The sequence below is a fragment of the Hemitrygon akajei genome, chromosome 4 (assembly GCF_048418815.1).
Source record: "Hemitrygon akajei chromosome 4, sHemAka1.3, whole genome shotgun sequence".
In the NCBI taxonomy this organism is placed as follows: domain Eukaryota; kingdom Metazoa; phylum Chordata; class Chondrichthyes; order Myliobatiformes; family Dasyatidae; genus Hemitrygon; species Hemitrygon akajei.
In genome coordinates, this window is record NC_133127.1 from 29,977,153 (window position 1) to 29,994,952 (window position 17,800).

Here is a 17,800-nt window from a genome sequence, read left to right on the forward strand (position 1 = left end):
TCCGCCATTAAGGCGGACCGTGGCATTAATTTTTCATCTGCGTGTTCCAGCTCGCTTTGTTAACCTCAGCTGCATTATTCTGTACTTTGTAGTCGATTACTTCACAGGTGCTGGCCAAAGTCAGCTTGAGGTCCATTTATCACGGGAAGTTGGGAGAGCTGTCAACCTCAGAGTAAGGTTTTGCCTTATGGTTTGAAATGGGCATTCATCGCTAAGAGCTCAGGAAATGTAGAATGAGTTTGAGCAATAACAATTCTGCTCTGCATCAATTAGTTACTGCTCCTTTAAGGATGAGAAGGAGGGTAAGGCTGCAAATTGCTCAGAACATAAAGAAGCCTTGACCTCACTTTACAAATTTTAAATTTCTATGCACTCCATTTTTTTTTGTGTTATCGCCACTGCTCTGAAAAGTACATTAGTAATCCTTGATTTGTCTAGTGTGCAGTGGGACGTTCTCTCCTTTTTAGGTCACACCCACTTCCCACAGCCAAACTACATCCAACAAGAATTTAACTAATTATATCCCTCAGGCTACCAGGACAGTGGACCAGTAAGCTGTCCATGATTGGTGGAATCCTCTCACCTGTTACTTCGCTGGTTTTAGTCTGTTTGTCCAGTAGTGCCCTTTGGGGTAATCTGGGGCAACAAACTTATCTGCTGGAGGAATGTGATTCCTGATGGAGGGTCTCGGCCCCGAAGCGTCAACTGTTCCGTTTCCTCCATAGATGCTGCCTGACCTGCTGAGTTTCTGCAGGATTTTATTTTTGTGTGTTGCTGGAGGAATTCATTGGGCTAAGCAGCATCTGGTGGGGGGGGTGTATGGGGAATGGAATTGTCAATGTTTCAGGTTGAAAGCGTGCATCGGGACTAAGATTGGAGAGGTGAGATTGGTTGTATAAAGAGGAGGGGGGGTAAAGGGTGCGACAGGATCCTGAGGTGATTGGTGGACTGACGAGGGGTGAAAGGTGATGGGCAGGTACTGCTATTTGCTGGCGGGTGGAGTTGGGAGACAGTGGAAGGTGGATGATAGGGATAAACGGGATCCTAATATCTAGTTAATTTAGCAAATATCTTTATGGTGCTCTAGGATTGTTAGTTGGAACAAGATTTTTTAGAGCACTTGTAAAATAACAGAATCAATCAACAGTGCTTATGCTGTAATGCTCCTGGACTTGATCTAAAACATACTGAAGACTCACATAAAAATACTTGTTTAATCAATTCATCGGATCTGGGCATCACACTAGAAAGGCTGACGTTTAATGTCTATTCCAAGTGGAACTTAAAGTGAGTGGTTATCTGAGCTATTTCAGCAGACAATTAAGAATAATTTCAGTCATGATGGAATGGAGAAGACTTCATGGGCCGAATTGCCTAATTCTACTACTATGTCTTATGGTTTAAGCTATGTTGTTGTGAGTCTGGGGTTATAAATTGGACAGACTAAGTGAGGATGGCATAATGGGTTGGGTGAAACAGGTGGACATTCATGGGATGCCCATAATGAATAATAGCTAATTTTAAATTTCAAATTTATTTGTATTTAATTAGCTGAATATTAATTCTTGTTTGCCATGAGGGAGATGTGAATTTATATGTTTGGTTTCATTGGTTGAAACCTCTAGATTACCATTCCATCACAATGGTAGTATATCTCCATGGGGGGATGGTTGGGAGGGGGTTGTCCATAAGACAATAAGACAGAAAAATTAGGCCCTTCAGCCCATCAAGTCTATCTATTCCTATTTCCTCCTCTTCTGCATCTTGGCCTCCTAAATTAAAGGCTTCAGCAATGTTCGTATTAAACTGGAGACTCAGTTAAGGTGAGAGGGGTAAGATTTAATAGGAACTTGAGGGGCTACTTTTTCTACACAAAGAGTGGTCTCTATGTGGAATGACCTGTCAGTGGAAGTTGTTGAGGCAGATTCAGTGACAACTTATTGACAGTTGGACAGATACATGGATAGGAAAAGATTAGAACTTAGGGACCAAAGGCTGGCAGATTGGAGTAACATGTATGGCCACGTCGGTAGGTGTGATTGAGATGGACAGAAGAGCCTGTTTCCATGCTGTATGACTCCAGAACTACCCCACATATGGCAAAGTGGAGCTGGAGTACAACCTCATCTTATTCCTGTTTCTTGGTCTTTGGCCACTGGATAGGTCAGTAAATGGGGATGTTCATGAACACGTTGAGCAGAGATTGGCATAGAACAGCTCCCAATAGCAGGTCAGATGGTGAGCTCTGAAATTCAGCTCAGGGGGCTTCCGAAAACCGCTTGTTACTGGGCAAGTTTTACTGCGACATAAATAATTTCTTTCTCAAATCTTCATGTTCTCCCTGTGATGTGGGGAAGGAAAGACTGGAATTAAAGGAATGTTTTGGTAGATATTTAAGTTTTAACAACTAAGAATCGTATTTACCTTTCATGGAAAATCGCAGAGGGCATCTTTGCAGTTGCAGTTACAAATAGGAACTGTGGTGACATTGTTATTTGTGTTGCAAGAAATGACTCAGTGCTGCACTAACACAGAGTTGTCATGTTACTGGCTTTAAGCCCTAGACCAAAGTACGAATATAAAGTGAAATAGGATGATTTTGGATGTCGCCCTGGAAAAATGACCAGCATTAGTCCCTTAATCTTTACATTCTAGAGAGCTAGCTACATCACAATCAGAAAGAAAATGGTCTATGGTTCTGCTACGCTTGTGAATTAGAAACTGGTTTATTATCAATGACATATGCCACGAGATCTGTTTTCTGGCAGCAGTTCAGTGCAATACATACAATAAGAAATCTATAGTAAGTAACATAAATAGTGCCAAAACAGAGGAAACTAGTGAAGAAGTGTTTATGGGTTCATGGTCCGTTCAGAAATCTGATGGTGGGGAGAAGAAGCTATTCCAAAAATGTTAAGTGTGCACCCTCATGGTCCTGTACCTCCTCCCTGGTGGTAGTAATGAGAAGAGGGTAGGTCCTGGATGGTGAGGGCCCTTAAGGATGGATGCTGCCTCCTTGAGGCTCTACTTTTTGAAGAATGTTGCTGTCCGTAAGGAGTTTGTATGTTCTCCCCCCTGACCGAGTGGGTTTCCCCCACTGCTCTGGTTTTCCCCCCAAATTGCAAAGACATATGGATGAATGGGTTAGTCGGTCATACGGGTGCTATTGGGCAGTGCAGGCTTGTTGGGCCAGAAGGTCCTGTTACTGTGCTATACCTCTAAAAAATTGTCCTTGATAGTGCGTAGGCTGGTGTCAATGTTGGAGTATTTATGACATTCTCCAGCTTTTCTCAATCCTGTGCATTTTCGTCTCCAAACTGACGGTGATGCAACCAGGCACAATGCTGTCCATGGTACGTCTGTAGAAATGTGCTTGTACCAAATCTCCTCAAGCTCCGAATGAAGGACAAGTGCTGTGGGTTGGACTCATTGCCGAGCAGTGTGATACTCAGGATGAATGAGCAACAGTCTTATTGAAAAAAGGGCTTCAGTTCAATACTATACTTGCACAGGAGGCACAGTGAAATGATCTGTAACGGATGAATCTTTGTGGACTGCAAGAATTTAAAAATCATGTTTCAGTAAGTGAAAGCTTTTCGAGAATATTTAGTCAAATATAATTTCTATGTGTTTGTAGTTTGGTTTGGATTACTTAAAATAGCTAGATCAATCTCAAATTCAGCCCACACGATTTATTGTTTAACCTCTCCAATTAATTATATTTGCAGAGAGTAGTCAATTCCCATCACTATCACCACCATTTTTAATAAGGATTCATGAACCATGCATTGTAATAAATTTCTGCTGAGACTAACAACCCCTAATCTAAGTGACTGTAATATACTCTGTTTAAACTATACCTTGAGGCTATGGTACCTGTGTAACCTTTTGAATTCTCAGTATTTGTTTCTGCTAAGTGGCTTGTTAACTTGTCTAATCTTCTGCTACTGAGCAAACCAGGCTGCCCTGGGATAGGTGGTATTTTCTGTCTAGTTGACTTAATTTTATTTACTGCTTGGTAATTGAGGGCAAGTCCTTTCAGGTCAGAGTTGTTCTTGGAGAATATTTATAATTTTTAATTCTAGTTTATTCCCCAGAGCCTAAGACGCCACATAAGGCAAGGCCCCTGACCTTTACAACATGGTGGTCTTACATTTCCAACAAACGCCACTTACTTCTTATCTTTAGAACCATATAAGATAGGCTAGTTGGAAAAGTGAGTTAGCACTTTTTGTTTAGTTACCGGACTAGTGTCTCACAGAAAATGGAACAAGTTGCAAATGTATATTGAACTAAAATGTTTTCTGCAGGTCTGCTTTGATATCTATTAATTCATTTCATATTGTAAATATATATATATATATGATATGTGAAATAGCCCTCATTGTCAATGTTGAGAAAATTCACCACATTGGCATTTCAGATTTAATTCTGGATTTGTCAAAATGAATTAATTTTTTTCATGTGTTGGAGGCATTGTTTGGAGATACAAATATTTTGTGAAATAAGCAAGTAAGTTGTTGGTAGCACTCTTTTTATAACTTATTAAAAATGCATGCTATCTTTTAAAATTGTTATTTCTGCCCAGTTTTGTCCTCTTTTTAAAAAGACCTTTGACCCACGGGTTAATAAGTGGTTGGTCTACAGGAGTGGGGTTAAGACAAAGCAACTAAGGGACTACAGTGTCTATTGTCGTCTAGGCCTTGTAAGCACACTCATGTCAACACGTTTTTAAGAAAACTAAAATTGGGGAGCGTGATTCCAATGCAATATCAGAATATTGCCTAATCTTGATATTGCTTTCTATATCATTGTGTTGTATATCTTTTATATGCGATGGTCCCTAAGACATTTCCCGCTCTGTTGTGGCATGGATAACTGGAGTAATGATACCTTATTTCCACCTCATAGAATGTTACAACACAGAACAAGCCAGAATAGGGAAAATGAGAATATAGCCCATCACGAATGTGGTAGAAAATTGTCTCCGAGTTATTATACATCTTGCATGGGGGAATATCATGGCTACAATACATGGTGTGCTACAACAGTTACAAAGATAGGATCCTAATTATAGGATTAATAGAACATTCAAAATTGTGAATGGCACCTAGTTTGCATGTCTCAAAAAGTTCTTTCTGTTCATAATCAAATTAGCCATAATGTTTTTGAAAGCTGGAGTAGGCTGCATTTGTGTTGTGGCGTGGAGACACATTGGCTGAGACTGTCCAGGGAGGACATTGAACACTTGTGCTTCTTTCTGAGAGACATCCACTCCCTGCCTTTGGCTGTCACCGTTGTTGTCTTTTATTTACTTTCTGTGCCTGTAACAGTAACGAGTGGTTGTTACTCCATTTTGCCGTGATGTGACACTAAGCTCCATTGCTTTGTTTGGCTATTCCAGGGCAACATATAACTCAGTTTACCAACTTGTGTGGCAATCTAGGGGTGAGGGAATAATTGCTTATACACATGTGTGAAATTGGAAGCCAGCAAAGTTGGATGGCTGAAAGCTGCCTTTGAAGTATCCATTAGACAACACCTGGAACCATAAATGGACTTCAAAAAAATTGAACTTAACATTGGAAATTTAACCACCATACACTAGAGGAAGAAAGAAAGGGGGTCTGGGGAAAAATTATTTATAAAGAGCAAGTTTACTATCTGGAACAAACATCGTTTACAAGTAATACAATGGAACCAATCAGGGGTTTTGAAAGGGTGTCAAATAGGAACCCCTGGGTCTGCTTCGCTTATCCCTTTCTTCTGCAGTCCACTTTCCTCTCCTTTCAGATTCCTTCATCTCCAGACCTTTACCTTTACCACCCACCTGCTTTCAACTTTTAGCTAGCCTCCTTCCCCTTCCCCCACCTTTTCATTCTGGCGTCTTCCCCCTTCCTTTCTGGTCTTGAAGAAGGCTCTCTTTCTGCAACATCAACTGTTTATTAATTTCCATAGATGCTGTCTCACTGAATTTCCATCATCTGCAGAACTTCTTCTGTTCATGACGAGAAAGATGCAGAGTTGGGTAGGGGGATGGGAGGGGGTTGGTGAGATTCTGGAAAGATCCTGCCTGCAAACACGGACTGAATGACTTCCTGTGCAGTCATGATTCTGTAATTATGACTGGTTACTCTCTTCCAACATACCTTGCCTGCAGAAATGCTTTGAGACTTTCTGAACTGAAGGACAAGCACTATTAGCATCAATACTATAATTTTTTGTACTTAATTTAGTTTAATTTACTTAATTTTGCCCTTACTTTCTCAACTTCATTGCCAACACCAATAGCTTCTTTTGCATGTTAATTGTTTGTCGATCTTTGTTTATGTATAGTTTCTTCATAAATTCTTTTGTACTTTTTATTTGCCTGCAAGAAAATGAATCTCAAGGTGGTATATGGTGACATATAGGTACTTTGATCATAAATTTACTTTGACTTTTGCTAGTGTTTGCCCAGGATGGCAATGCAACATTCCCAAGTTTTTTGTAAGGAATGTGAGTGGTGATGCGGGGTGTAAAGTTGCCATAAGTTAATCAAGTTAAGGGAGTGAGCAATAACTGTGCAGAAGGATGAAGTTAAGCACATCAGTAATGGAATACTTTAAGAGGTGGGAGAATGGGAAATTTGATGTTCCAAGGTAACTGAGTTCCATTGTATCTTAGTCACTGAATCCTAAGTTGTGGGTACAACAGGCAATTAGGAAGGCAAATGTTTATTGGCCTTTATTGCAAAAGGATTTGTATCTTAATACAAATACCTAGAAACTTATTGAGATCATGCATAATGTATTGTGTACAGACATGTTTTCTTTACTTGAAGAGACGAATTACTTGACAGAGGAGGAATGCAACAAAGATTCATCAGACTGGAACCAAGGGTGTTGGGTGCTTCATATAAGGAGAGATCGAGCAGTCTCTGGGCCTCAGTTTTGTAGAGTTTAGATAACTGAGAGGTGACCTCATTAAAATATCAAAAATTCTGAGAAGGCTTGGAAAGGGAGGTATGACGAGAATGTTTGTCCTGGCAAAGGAATCTAGAAGTGAGGGCTACAGATAAAGGAAGGGCTATGTAATTTCTCCCCCGGGGACGGTGAACCTTCGGAATTAGATAGATAGATAGATAGATAGATAGATACTTTATTCATCCCCAAGGGGAAATTCAATGTTCCTCCAGTATGATATCACATAAACACAAGACAGACCAAGACTAACTGACCAAAAAACCACATAATTATAACATACAGTTACAACAGTGCAAAGCAATACCATAATTTGATAAGAGCAGACCATGGGCACGGTAAAAAAAAAGTCTCAAAGTCCCAGATAGCCCATCATCTCACGCAGATGGCAGAAGGAAGAAACCTCCAACGTGGCAAAACTTCCCGATGCAGCCTCTGGAAGCACCCGAGCACAGCCAACTGTGAGTCCGTCCGAAAACTTCCGACAACTTCGTGCCTCCGACCAGCCCCTCCGACACCGAGCACCGAGCACCATCTCTGCCGAGTGCTTCAACCCCGGCTCCGGCCACCAAGCAACAGGCAAAGCCGAGGATTCGGGGCCTTCCTCTCTGGAGATCTCTCCGATCGCTCAGTAGCAGCGTCAGCAGCACAGGCATGTCAGAAGTTTCGCCAGATGTTCCTCCGTGCTTCACACATCCGTCCCAATCAAATCAGGATTGTGCACGGCCCCTACTTACAGATAACGGATATTCCTTACTGGAGTGGCCGCTGCGCCCTGCGTCGTCGCGCCGCCATCTTGATTATCTACCCCTGGATGCCATTAGTTTAATCAGAAAAATGATGATTGATTTTTTTCTGGATATTAAAAGAATTTCCGAGGCTCTGTTCTGTGCCCAGTACACAAGTGCAATTATGACAAAAGCATGGCAGCACCTTTACTTCCTTGGGATTTTGTGAAGATTTGGCATGGTATCTAAAACTTTAACAAACTTCTATAGTTGTATGGTGGAGAGTATATTAACTGGCTGCTTCACAGCCTGGCATGGAAACACCAATGCCTTTAAATGGAAAGTCCTACAGAAAGTGGTGGTTATGGCCCAGTCCATCTCGGGTAAAACCCTCCCCACCATTGAGCATTTTCGCAGGAAAGCGGTATCCATTATTAGGGACCCCACCCCCCCCCCACCACCACCACCACCACCCCATGCTGTCTTCTCACTGGTGCCATCAGGAAGAAGGTTTAGTAGCCTCAGAATTTACACTGTCAGGTTCAAGCATAGTTATTACCTCTCAACCATCAGGCTCCTGAACTGGAGGGAATAACTTCACTCAACTTTACTTTCCTCAACACCGAACTGTTCCCACAACCTATGGACTCACTTTCAAGGGCTCTTCATCTCATTTTTCTCAATGTTCCTTGCTTACCTATTATTATTTATCTTTCTTTTTGTATTTGCACAGTTTGTTGTCTTTGCACACTGGACGTCTGCCTTGTTGATGTGGTCCTTCCATTAATTCTATTATGGTTATTGGATTTATTGAGTATGCCTCAGGAAATTGAGTCTCAGGGGTTCTATATGATGACATATATGGACTTTGATAATAAAATTACTTTGAATTAGAATTGGGGAAAATAACAGGAAAATGGTTTTTGAGGTAGAAATTCATGATCTTGTTTGCTAATGGAGCAGGTTTGAGGGGCCAAAGAATCTACTCCTGCTCCAATTTGTTACGCTCTCATGCTATCTTCCACTGGTTCAGGGGCATTTGAAGATAGTCTATCACTTTGGGTCTGGAGTCACATACGGACCAGAATGACTACAGTGAGGAAATTTCCTCCCCAGAAGGACAATGAGATTTGTATAATGACACAGAGGGTTAATTAGGCAATTTACAAATTTTAATTTCACATTATTTAATTGGTTAAATTTAGACCCAATAATTAATTGCAAGTTTGGATTTACTCCTCCAGTGTGTTAGTCAGGACACTGGATTAGCCGCAGTTAGAGTTTTTAAACATTTTTATGAACCAAAAGTGTTTTCATTCCATTACTGTGGGGATCATTTAGCATTGATAATATGAAAATTATACGCACAAATTGCCACATTTCTCAATATATCCCTTCAAGTTACAGTTTAATCTAGAAGGCCTATTCCCAGTAAGAAGAGAGAGCTTTGTCAGCTGGTTGCTGTAAGTTTATACATTGTGCATGGGAACCATTGCTCGATCCAAGGATCACCACTAAGACAAAGCACAAGCATATCCGTGCCCAGATCAGAGCACAAAGTGAACCTGGACAAATAGTCTGGCAACACTGGAGAAGAAGTGCAGTAGGTTTGCAGATGACACAACAATCGGTGGAGTTGTAGGTCATTAAGTAAAAGATAGCTTTATAGAAAGACAAGATATTTATATCAGCTAGAAAATTGGGCAGTATTGCAGCAGATAGAATTTCATCCACACAAGTGTAAGGTAATGTACTTGCTGAGGTGAAATTCTGTTTGGACATATAGAGTAAATGTCAGGGACTTCAGAAGCATTGGATGTACAGAGAGATCTTGGGGGTACTAGTCTAGTGGCAACCCAGGTGGACTGGGTGATAAAAAAGGGGGTTTTGTAGACGTCATTGTAGGCAAGGGTTTACGTATAACATTTGGGACATCATATTTCAGTGTACAAAATATTGGCTAGACTTCACTTAGTGTATGGTGTATAGTTCAGGCTGCCACTCATTTGGAAGGACGTAGGGGCAACAGAGAGAATGCAGAATAGATTCAGCAGGGTGTTGCTTGGCATGGAGGATTGTGGTAAAGGAGATTGGATAGGCTGAGTTTACTCTCACTGTAATGTGGGAGCTGAAGCTGACCCTGTGGAGGGTTTATATTAATAATAACAACAATAATAATCATCATAATAGATAGGATAGATAGGACCTTCTCCAACAACCTGAAAACCATACAGCACAGATTAATGATGCATTTAATGATCTGTGGGGTAGGTTTTTCCCAAGGGGCGGAGCGGGGGGAGTATTTGGAATGAGCTGCCAGAGGACGTCGTACAATTAGAACATTCAAAAGGAATTTGAGCAGGTACTTTGAAGGAAAAGAAGTAGAGGGATACGGGAGAGCAGAATAGAAAGTAGTGAGGCATCCTGGTTGGCGTGGTCGAGGTGGGCTGTAAGGGACTGTTACTGTTACTGTTACATTTCTTTGATCCTGTGAACTGGAAGCCAGAGGTTATCAATGCTTATTAACTCTACAGTGTTATCGGTGAGTCGGGGAGAAAGCCTGGAAGCAGAAAATAGGAAACTCGAGTAAAGAACAATGTATTATAAAGATGAATATTTGCTATGGATTGAGAATGCTTTTTTATTTGCAATCTTACCAGGGTTCTTAGAGCAACTGGATGGTTAACTATTTCATCAAAGAATCACATAATTTTAGCAGTGGCTTGGCTTATTGACGGCCACATTTGCAGCACCATATAAACCCTGTCTTTCTCTGTCTATATGGAACCATGAAGTGGTGTGAAGAATTTTTTTTGCAATGTTAAAAGCCACACCAAATAAATCTCATAGTTACATTGAGTGCCAGATCAGAGAGTGTGAAAATTCCATGACTATAACAGATTTTGGTCTTCATTCCAAGCAGACATGCACAGCAGCCAAGTGAAAAACATTTTACTGGCAGTTTAAAGACCATGGATATAAACACACTCATCCTGGAGGGAGTGACAAAGTGGAATTGTTCATATTAGTTCTGCTTCTTTACCGCCTGAGAGATCCCATAGTACTCCCGGGAAAACAAATGGAAAAGGCTTTTTATATGAAAATAGGAATTAGTGGAGACTATTCGATCCACCGTGCTTATGGTCATTCAGTGAGATCATGTCTAATTTGTGATTCTGTTCCATAGACCTGACGTTGTCCCATATTTCATGATACATTTTTCAAAAAACTATCAATCTATGATACGTGATTAAAATAGGACCTAGCATCAGTTTGCAGAATAATTTTATATAAATTTTACTCTTAGTATTCTTCCTTAATTTTACTCCTGAAGGATTGATTTCTGCTCCAAAATCCCAAATTTTCCTGGCAGCACGATTTCTTTTTCTCTATTCACATCATTATTGTCCCTTGAACTCTGCAAAACTTTGATCAAATCTCCGCATAACTTTCAAAACTGTAAGGTTCTAGTTTATACATTTTCCTTGCAGTTTAGGTGTCATCTTGGTGAATCCGTACTCACACCCGCTCCAAGGACTAAACATCCCTCCTTAATTGTGTTGCTTAGAACTGCTCATTGTTTTTCCGGGAGTGGTCAAAGCAGAATTGTTTCTTTTTCCATTTTGCACAACCTCTAAAGATTTTAAGGATTAGCTTTATTTGTCACATGCGTATTGAAAAATACATAAAAATGCATTGTTTGTGTCAAATCAAATCAGTGAGGATTGTGCTGGGCAGCCTGCAAGTATTGCTATGCTTTTGGCAGCAACATAACAAGCACAATACTTCATTGTGGCTCAAAATCCTTCAGCTAAAAAAATCTTCATTCCATTAGCTTTTCTTTGGCTATTGTCTGTCTCTGTACCATGATATTTTAACTATTAATCTAAATTATGTTTTCCAATGTACACTTCTTTTGGATTTCCAGAATTTAGAAAATAATCTGAATTGCAGTCAAACTTAATTTACAATTTTCTTTGCAAATTGTACTGCAACTAAACGTGAAATGCTCAGGATAGATGAACAGCCAAAAGTTCCTGCTGTTCCACTCTTAGTGGCATAGAAATAGTTTGACATTCACAGCCTCAGCCTTGAGAGAGCAAGACATTCCTGTAATCTTCATAGTAGATTCAAAGTAAATCTGTCCCAAATGTAAGTCTTGTCATTTCTAGTGGAAGCACTTATTTAACTGAATGGCAATTTGATTAGGCACTGCCCATTGACCTATTGGCCCATTGATACCATTATTTTACTGTTTCAAGGGCAGCATCTCATTCTTAAGGTTATAAATTGGGCAGCAGATGTTTCTTAACAGTTAGTTTTATTTTTAAATAATTTCCTTCTGCTTCATTGTCTCTCACTTCTCCCTTCCTCCTCTCTGTCCTCACCTTCCACTCTCCCCTTCCTCCTTTTCTCTCCCGTCTGTCATTCTCTTCCCCTATTCCTTCTCTCTCCCCCTTCCTCCATCTTTCTCTCTTTCCTCCTTCCTTTGGGCGTCCCCCTTTCTTCCTTCTCTCTCTCTCTCTTTCTCTCCTCCCTCTTTTCCTGTCCTTCCTTTTATCTTCTGCCTCCCTACTTCCTTCTCTCTCCCTCTCTCTCTTCTCTCTCTCTTTGCCGTCTTAATTGAAAGTCTATCATTTATTATTTTTATTGTCTTCCTACACCAAATTTGACATTAAGCTCACCCATACCATTTTGAAGTTCCTTTTCAATCCAAGGTGGTTAATTTTGAAAACTTCAGCTTGATGGTTAATGAGACACCCAATGTTGTTTCCTCAGGTCTCAAATTTCCTATAAACCAGGAAATCCACCTTCTTAAATTTCTGTTCCAGCAAGTTTACCACAAAAAATATGTGAAAATGTAAATGCATAGCTATGATGCAGTTAGATATCTAACCACAGCAAAATCTGGACCGTTAATTTTCTGACTCCAAGCTGTGAGCATTAGTGGCTAGGCAAAGACTTTATTACTCATTCCCACTGGCCTTGTGTTGAGTAGTTTGCTGAGCGCTTTAAGAAGGAATTTTAAGAGTCAAATGAATTGCTGTGGGTTTGGAGTTACATATAGGCAAGGTTCATTAAGAAGAGCAGACTTACTTCCCTGATAGACATTAATCAGACAAATATGCCAAACCGACACTTCATAGTCATGGTTTATGATCAGATAGTATTGCACAATTTCATTTATTTTTTAATGTAAATTCCTTTCCCAGACAATGACTCAAACTCACATCATGTTGATAGTCCAACACTCTGTACACTCTTTGGTCACTACACATAGTATAAGAGTCAGGTTTATTAACATTGATAAAAATATGTAGTAATACTTGTCATTTTGTGGCTGCAATACAATGCAAAACATAAAAAAAATACTATAAGCTGCAAAAGGAAATAATGTAAGTAAGTAATGCCAAAAACTGTTGCAGTCTTGGGCTCTGCACCTACTAGCGGAGACATGGAGGCACGTAGTAAGCTATCCTTTTTCGGGGTAAGTTCACAGTGAGGTGCTATAGATCAGAGATGCCAATTCCAGCAATGACTGCAGTCAAAAGAACTTTACCAGGTCTAAAGTGCTTAATCTAATGGAAGCAGGGAGCGAGAGAATAGATTACGTGTTAGCAGAACTCTTAAAGCAACATAACATTCATGAGAAGAATGATTCACGAAACAAAGGTAGTTGGAAGTGCTTGGTGCAGAAATTACTGGTGATGGTTAGATCTTTTTATGTAAGGAACAGCTTTGATGACATAGCTGTATATTCACTCTTCTGACGTATCTATGTTTTACAAGTTTTGTAGAAATAGACCATAAGACCCTAAGAGATTGGAGCAGAACTAGACCATTAGGCCCATCAAGTCTACTCTGCTATTACATTATGGCGAACTTATTATCCCTCTCAACCCTGTTCTCTATCCTACTCCCAGAATCTTTGACATCCTTACAATCATGAGACTATCAACCTCCACTTTACGTATACCCCATGACTTGGTTTCCACAGCCGTCTGTGGCAATGAATTCCACAGATTCACCACCCTCTACTAAAGAAATTCCTCCTCATCTCTGCTGTAAAGGGACGTCCTTCTAGTCTGAGGCTGTGCCCTCTGGTCTTGGTGTCCCTCACTGTAGGAAGCATCCTCTTCATGTCCACTCTATGTAGGCATATCAATATTTGATAGGTTGCAATGAGACACCCCCCCCCCATTATTTATATTACAATTTCAACTTAAGGGAGTTAGACTGCAAATGATGACACAGAGTTGAGCTTAGAATAGAATTGCAGAATAATGGTTAATTTAGTGGGCCATTTTCTATTCATGGCTTAGATTTTGGCCTTGAAAGTGTTTAATTATAGTTTCGCCTGCAATTGATGGTCAATAGAGGGGAAAAATACACAGAGGGAAATTGGCCGAACACAGGAAATTGGGACCAGCTGGGTAGGCAGTGTGGTCAGTACAGACATGTTGGGCTGAAGGGTTTGTATTCATGTTGTATTGCTCAATGACTATGTCTCTTCACCTCTAGTAGATGTAATCAGTATGTGGATTTCAATTCTCATCACAGGACAAAGCTCATATTATTAGTTCTGAGTTACATTTAAGACTGGGATTGTTAGTTTCAGAAATTGCAGTTTAGACTGTGGATATTGGATTGTGGCTGTTTTTTTTTGTGTTTGCTTTATTGATCCCTGTAGTTATGTATTAGCCCTGGGAAAGTTAGAATCTATGTAGCCTGTGGGATTTTTGGTCTCTGCAGTTACAGTTTAGTCTGGGATTATACTGTAGCTCAGTGCAGTTATGGTTTTTCTTAGTCTGGGTACCTTAGCATCCTATTAGACTCACTACACACACACACACACACACACACACACACACACACACACACACACACACACACACACACACACACACACACACACACACACACACACACACACACACACATCAAATGTCTGTGACATTAACTTATTAGGTCTCACTTCATCAGAGGTACTCCCTTTGTTCAGCCCATTCATCCCCTTCCTTCTCTGCTGCTGTAAACCTATTTCTTTTCCCCTTTTCCCAGTTCTGACAAATGTTCTCAGACCTGAAAGGTTAACTGTTTCTCAGATAAAGTGATGCTGTGAAGTAAAACAGCTTTTGAGGATGGATGGCATGAAATGTGTCAAACTTCCTGAATTAGGGGAGTGCTGAAATGGTTGCCCTTTGGGAGGAAGGTTTAAATAGTTAGTTTTCTAATAAGGATTTAATATGCTTTTTATCATCCAGGTGGTCTATACTGTTTCACATTTGTGTGTCAAGCATGGCTATAAGGACTTTAGATACAACACTGAGTTATGACCAAGCCTGCACTGCTCCCAGTTACTATTGATGGTAAGGATGTGGATGTGGCAAGGACCTACAAGTACGTAGGGGTTAACCCGGACCTCAAGACTTGAGCGGAGCACCAATGCAGAGGCTGAGTATAAGAAAAGCTAGAGTCACCTCTATTTCCTGAGGAGACTGAGGTCCTTTGGAATATGCAGGCCTCTCTTTCACAAGTTCTACCAGTCTGTTGTCACCAGTACAATATTCTGTGTGGTGGTGTGCTGGGGCAATGGCATTAACACGGGTGATGCCAACAGGCTCAATAAACTGATTAGAAAGGCTGGCTCTGTTATAGGAGTCAAACTGGACACACTGGAGGCTACGATAGAGCAAAGAACCCTACGGAAAATCCCGGCAATTCTGGACAATGTCTCTCACCCTCTGCAAATGATTTCCGCCTCCATTTCCAGTCCTCCCTGTTGGGCCGCATTGAAGATCCCAGGTATCTTCATTCTGTTGATGGCTTCTCCTGCCAGGCTCACCTTCCAGCTTCTCACCTCATTCCCCTCCCCCACCCACCTACTCACCTTCCCCCTCACCTGGTTTCACCTATCACCTACCTGCCAGATTGATCTCATCACCACCCAGGACAAGTTCTCTTTTCATTATGATCATCAGGGAGGAGGAGATACAGGAACCTAAACACTCAACATTTAGAAACATAGAAAACCTACAGCACAATACCTTCAGCCCACAATGCTGTGCCAGTCATGTACTTACTTTAGAAATTACCTCGGGTTACCCATAGCCCTCTATTTTTCTAAGCTCCACGTACCTTTCCAGGAGCCGCTTAAAAGACCCTATCGTATCCGCCTCCACCACTGTCACCGGCAGCCCATTCCATGCACTCACCACTCTCTGCGTAAAAAAACTTACCCCTCACACCTCCTCTGTACCTTCTTCCAAGCACCTTAAAACTATGCCCTTTCATGATAGCCATTTCATCCCTGGGAAAGGGCCTCTGACTATCCAAACGATCAATGCCTCTCATCATCTTATACACCTCTATCAGGTCACCTCTCATCCTCCGTCACTCCAAGGAGAAAAGGCCAAGTTCACTCAACCTATTCTCATAAGGCATGCTCCCCAATCCAGGCAACATCCTTGTAAATCTCCTCTGCACCCTTTCTATAATTTCCACATCCTTCCTGTAGTGAGGTGACCAGAACTGAGCACAGTACTCCAAGTGGGGTCTGACCAGGGTCAGGAACTGCATCTTCCCCTCTGCCTGAAATACACATTTCATGACGTATGTCTGTAGTAACAAATCTGATTCTGATTCTAATAAGACTGGGATTGCAGGCCAGTTTAGATGATCAAAACTAATTAGCGGCAGTTGGATTTGTTGCTCTTCAACATGTTGCATTCTGATTAGGTTAAAACTTTGGCAAATGTGCTGGTTTACTCGAACTATTTAGTCTACATGCTTGTCATTCGGAACAGATATGCCCGGAGTGATGGATTTTTATCGGATTTTACAATTAGCTGTGTAATGACGCAAACAGACAGCTGTTTCTAGTGACAAGAACAGAAACAAAACGGCATGAAACTATTTCCATAAAACTCAGCCACATGTGATATGTAACAAAATAATATTACCAAGGCGTGATGTTTTGAAGGCAGTAATTTAATCTCATGGGGTTCAAATGATGTTCATAAAACACTTGCACTATGCCCTTTTGGTTTATGAGGTGACCCGAACCCTTCTGCTAGATTAATGCCGTTTAATTACTGCCAGGTATCCATTGATTTCTACATATACTGGCAGATTTACTGATAATCATTTGTAGGTTTGCTTCTGATCGGCTTGCAGTAGCTGTCTAGCATCTTCACTTAGTGGGTCCACATTTCGACATTTGACTCTCAAGAATCTAACCTGTGGTGGATTGTCTGTGCAGTATCCGGGAAGTAAAAACAAACACAAGAACGATTTCAAGTGAAGGCAGTTTCGTCTCGGGCTCCGACAGTGGTGAGAGGGTCGCTTGTTTCGGCGGCTCGCAATCCGCCATACCTCGAGTGCGCGGTGTCTCAGCAGCACCACAGTTCAGGGTTGCACCTGTTCATGATTTCCAGGAAAATGGGCGAGTTTTCTGATGATGTAAGTGTAGAAAGTGATGGCCATTTCTCTCCTCATGCCCTGTGCCCATACCTGATAATGGAAACAGCGGCTGACAAGCGGACATATGGCTGGTGTCAATTTGAGGCATGCAGAACATATGGATCTGTTTATTCCACAATCCTTTGCAGATGCTTGGGAGCAGAAGGCAGCTTGTACATCCGCGTGAATATCAAAGTGTGAGCCTGTCCATTTTCCTGATTGATTTAAGAGCCAGGCTGCACAAAGCGTTAGGATTCCTGTCCCCCGTGATCAACCTCTACCCCCATACCCCCTCCTTGTTTTTGATCTGAGCGACAGAGGCAACCTGACTTACTGGATTTTAATAAAGTTCGTCTGTGACGTTGCTGGGGCTTCTGTGCATTGAGTGCTGGCAAACCTCTGGCTCACTTCAAGTAACACTTGTACCCCGATGAGCCGAGCGGCGAGTGGAAAACTCTCAGCACGTCGGTGTGCGATGAGGCTGCCTGTGTCTCTGGCTGAAGAGGACTGGCCTGCTAAACATTCCTGTAACTGCAAGATCTCTTTTCAGCAGTGAGCACTAAGCTGGCTGGTCTGTCCCTTATCCAGAAGAAATTTATGCAAAATAATTAGCATTCCAAAGGCAAATTCCAACCGGTCTTAAAATAG

General features: G+C 41.2%; 1 protein-coding gene across 7 annotated transcripts in view; it reads left to right on the top strand.

The window, feature by feature from the left end:
* The window catches only part of fgfrl1a (fibroblast growth factor receptor like 1a), a 306,170-nt gene that overhangs the window by 141,670 nt on the left and 146,700 nt on the right, over positions 1-17,800 (top strand). The window lies entirely within an intron of this gene.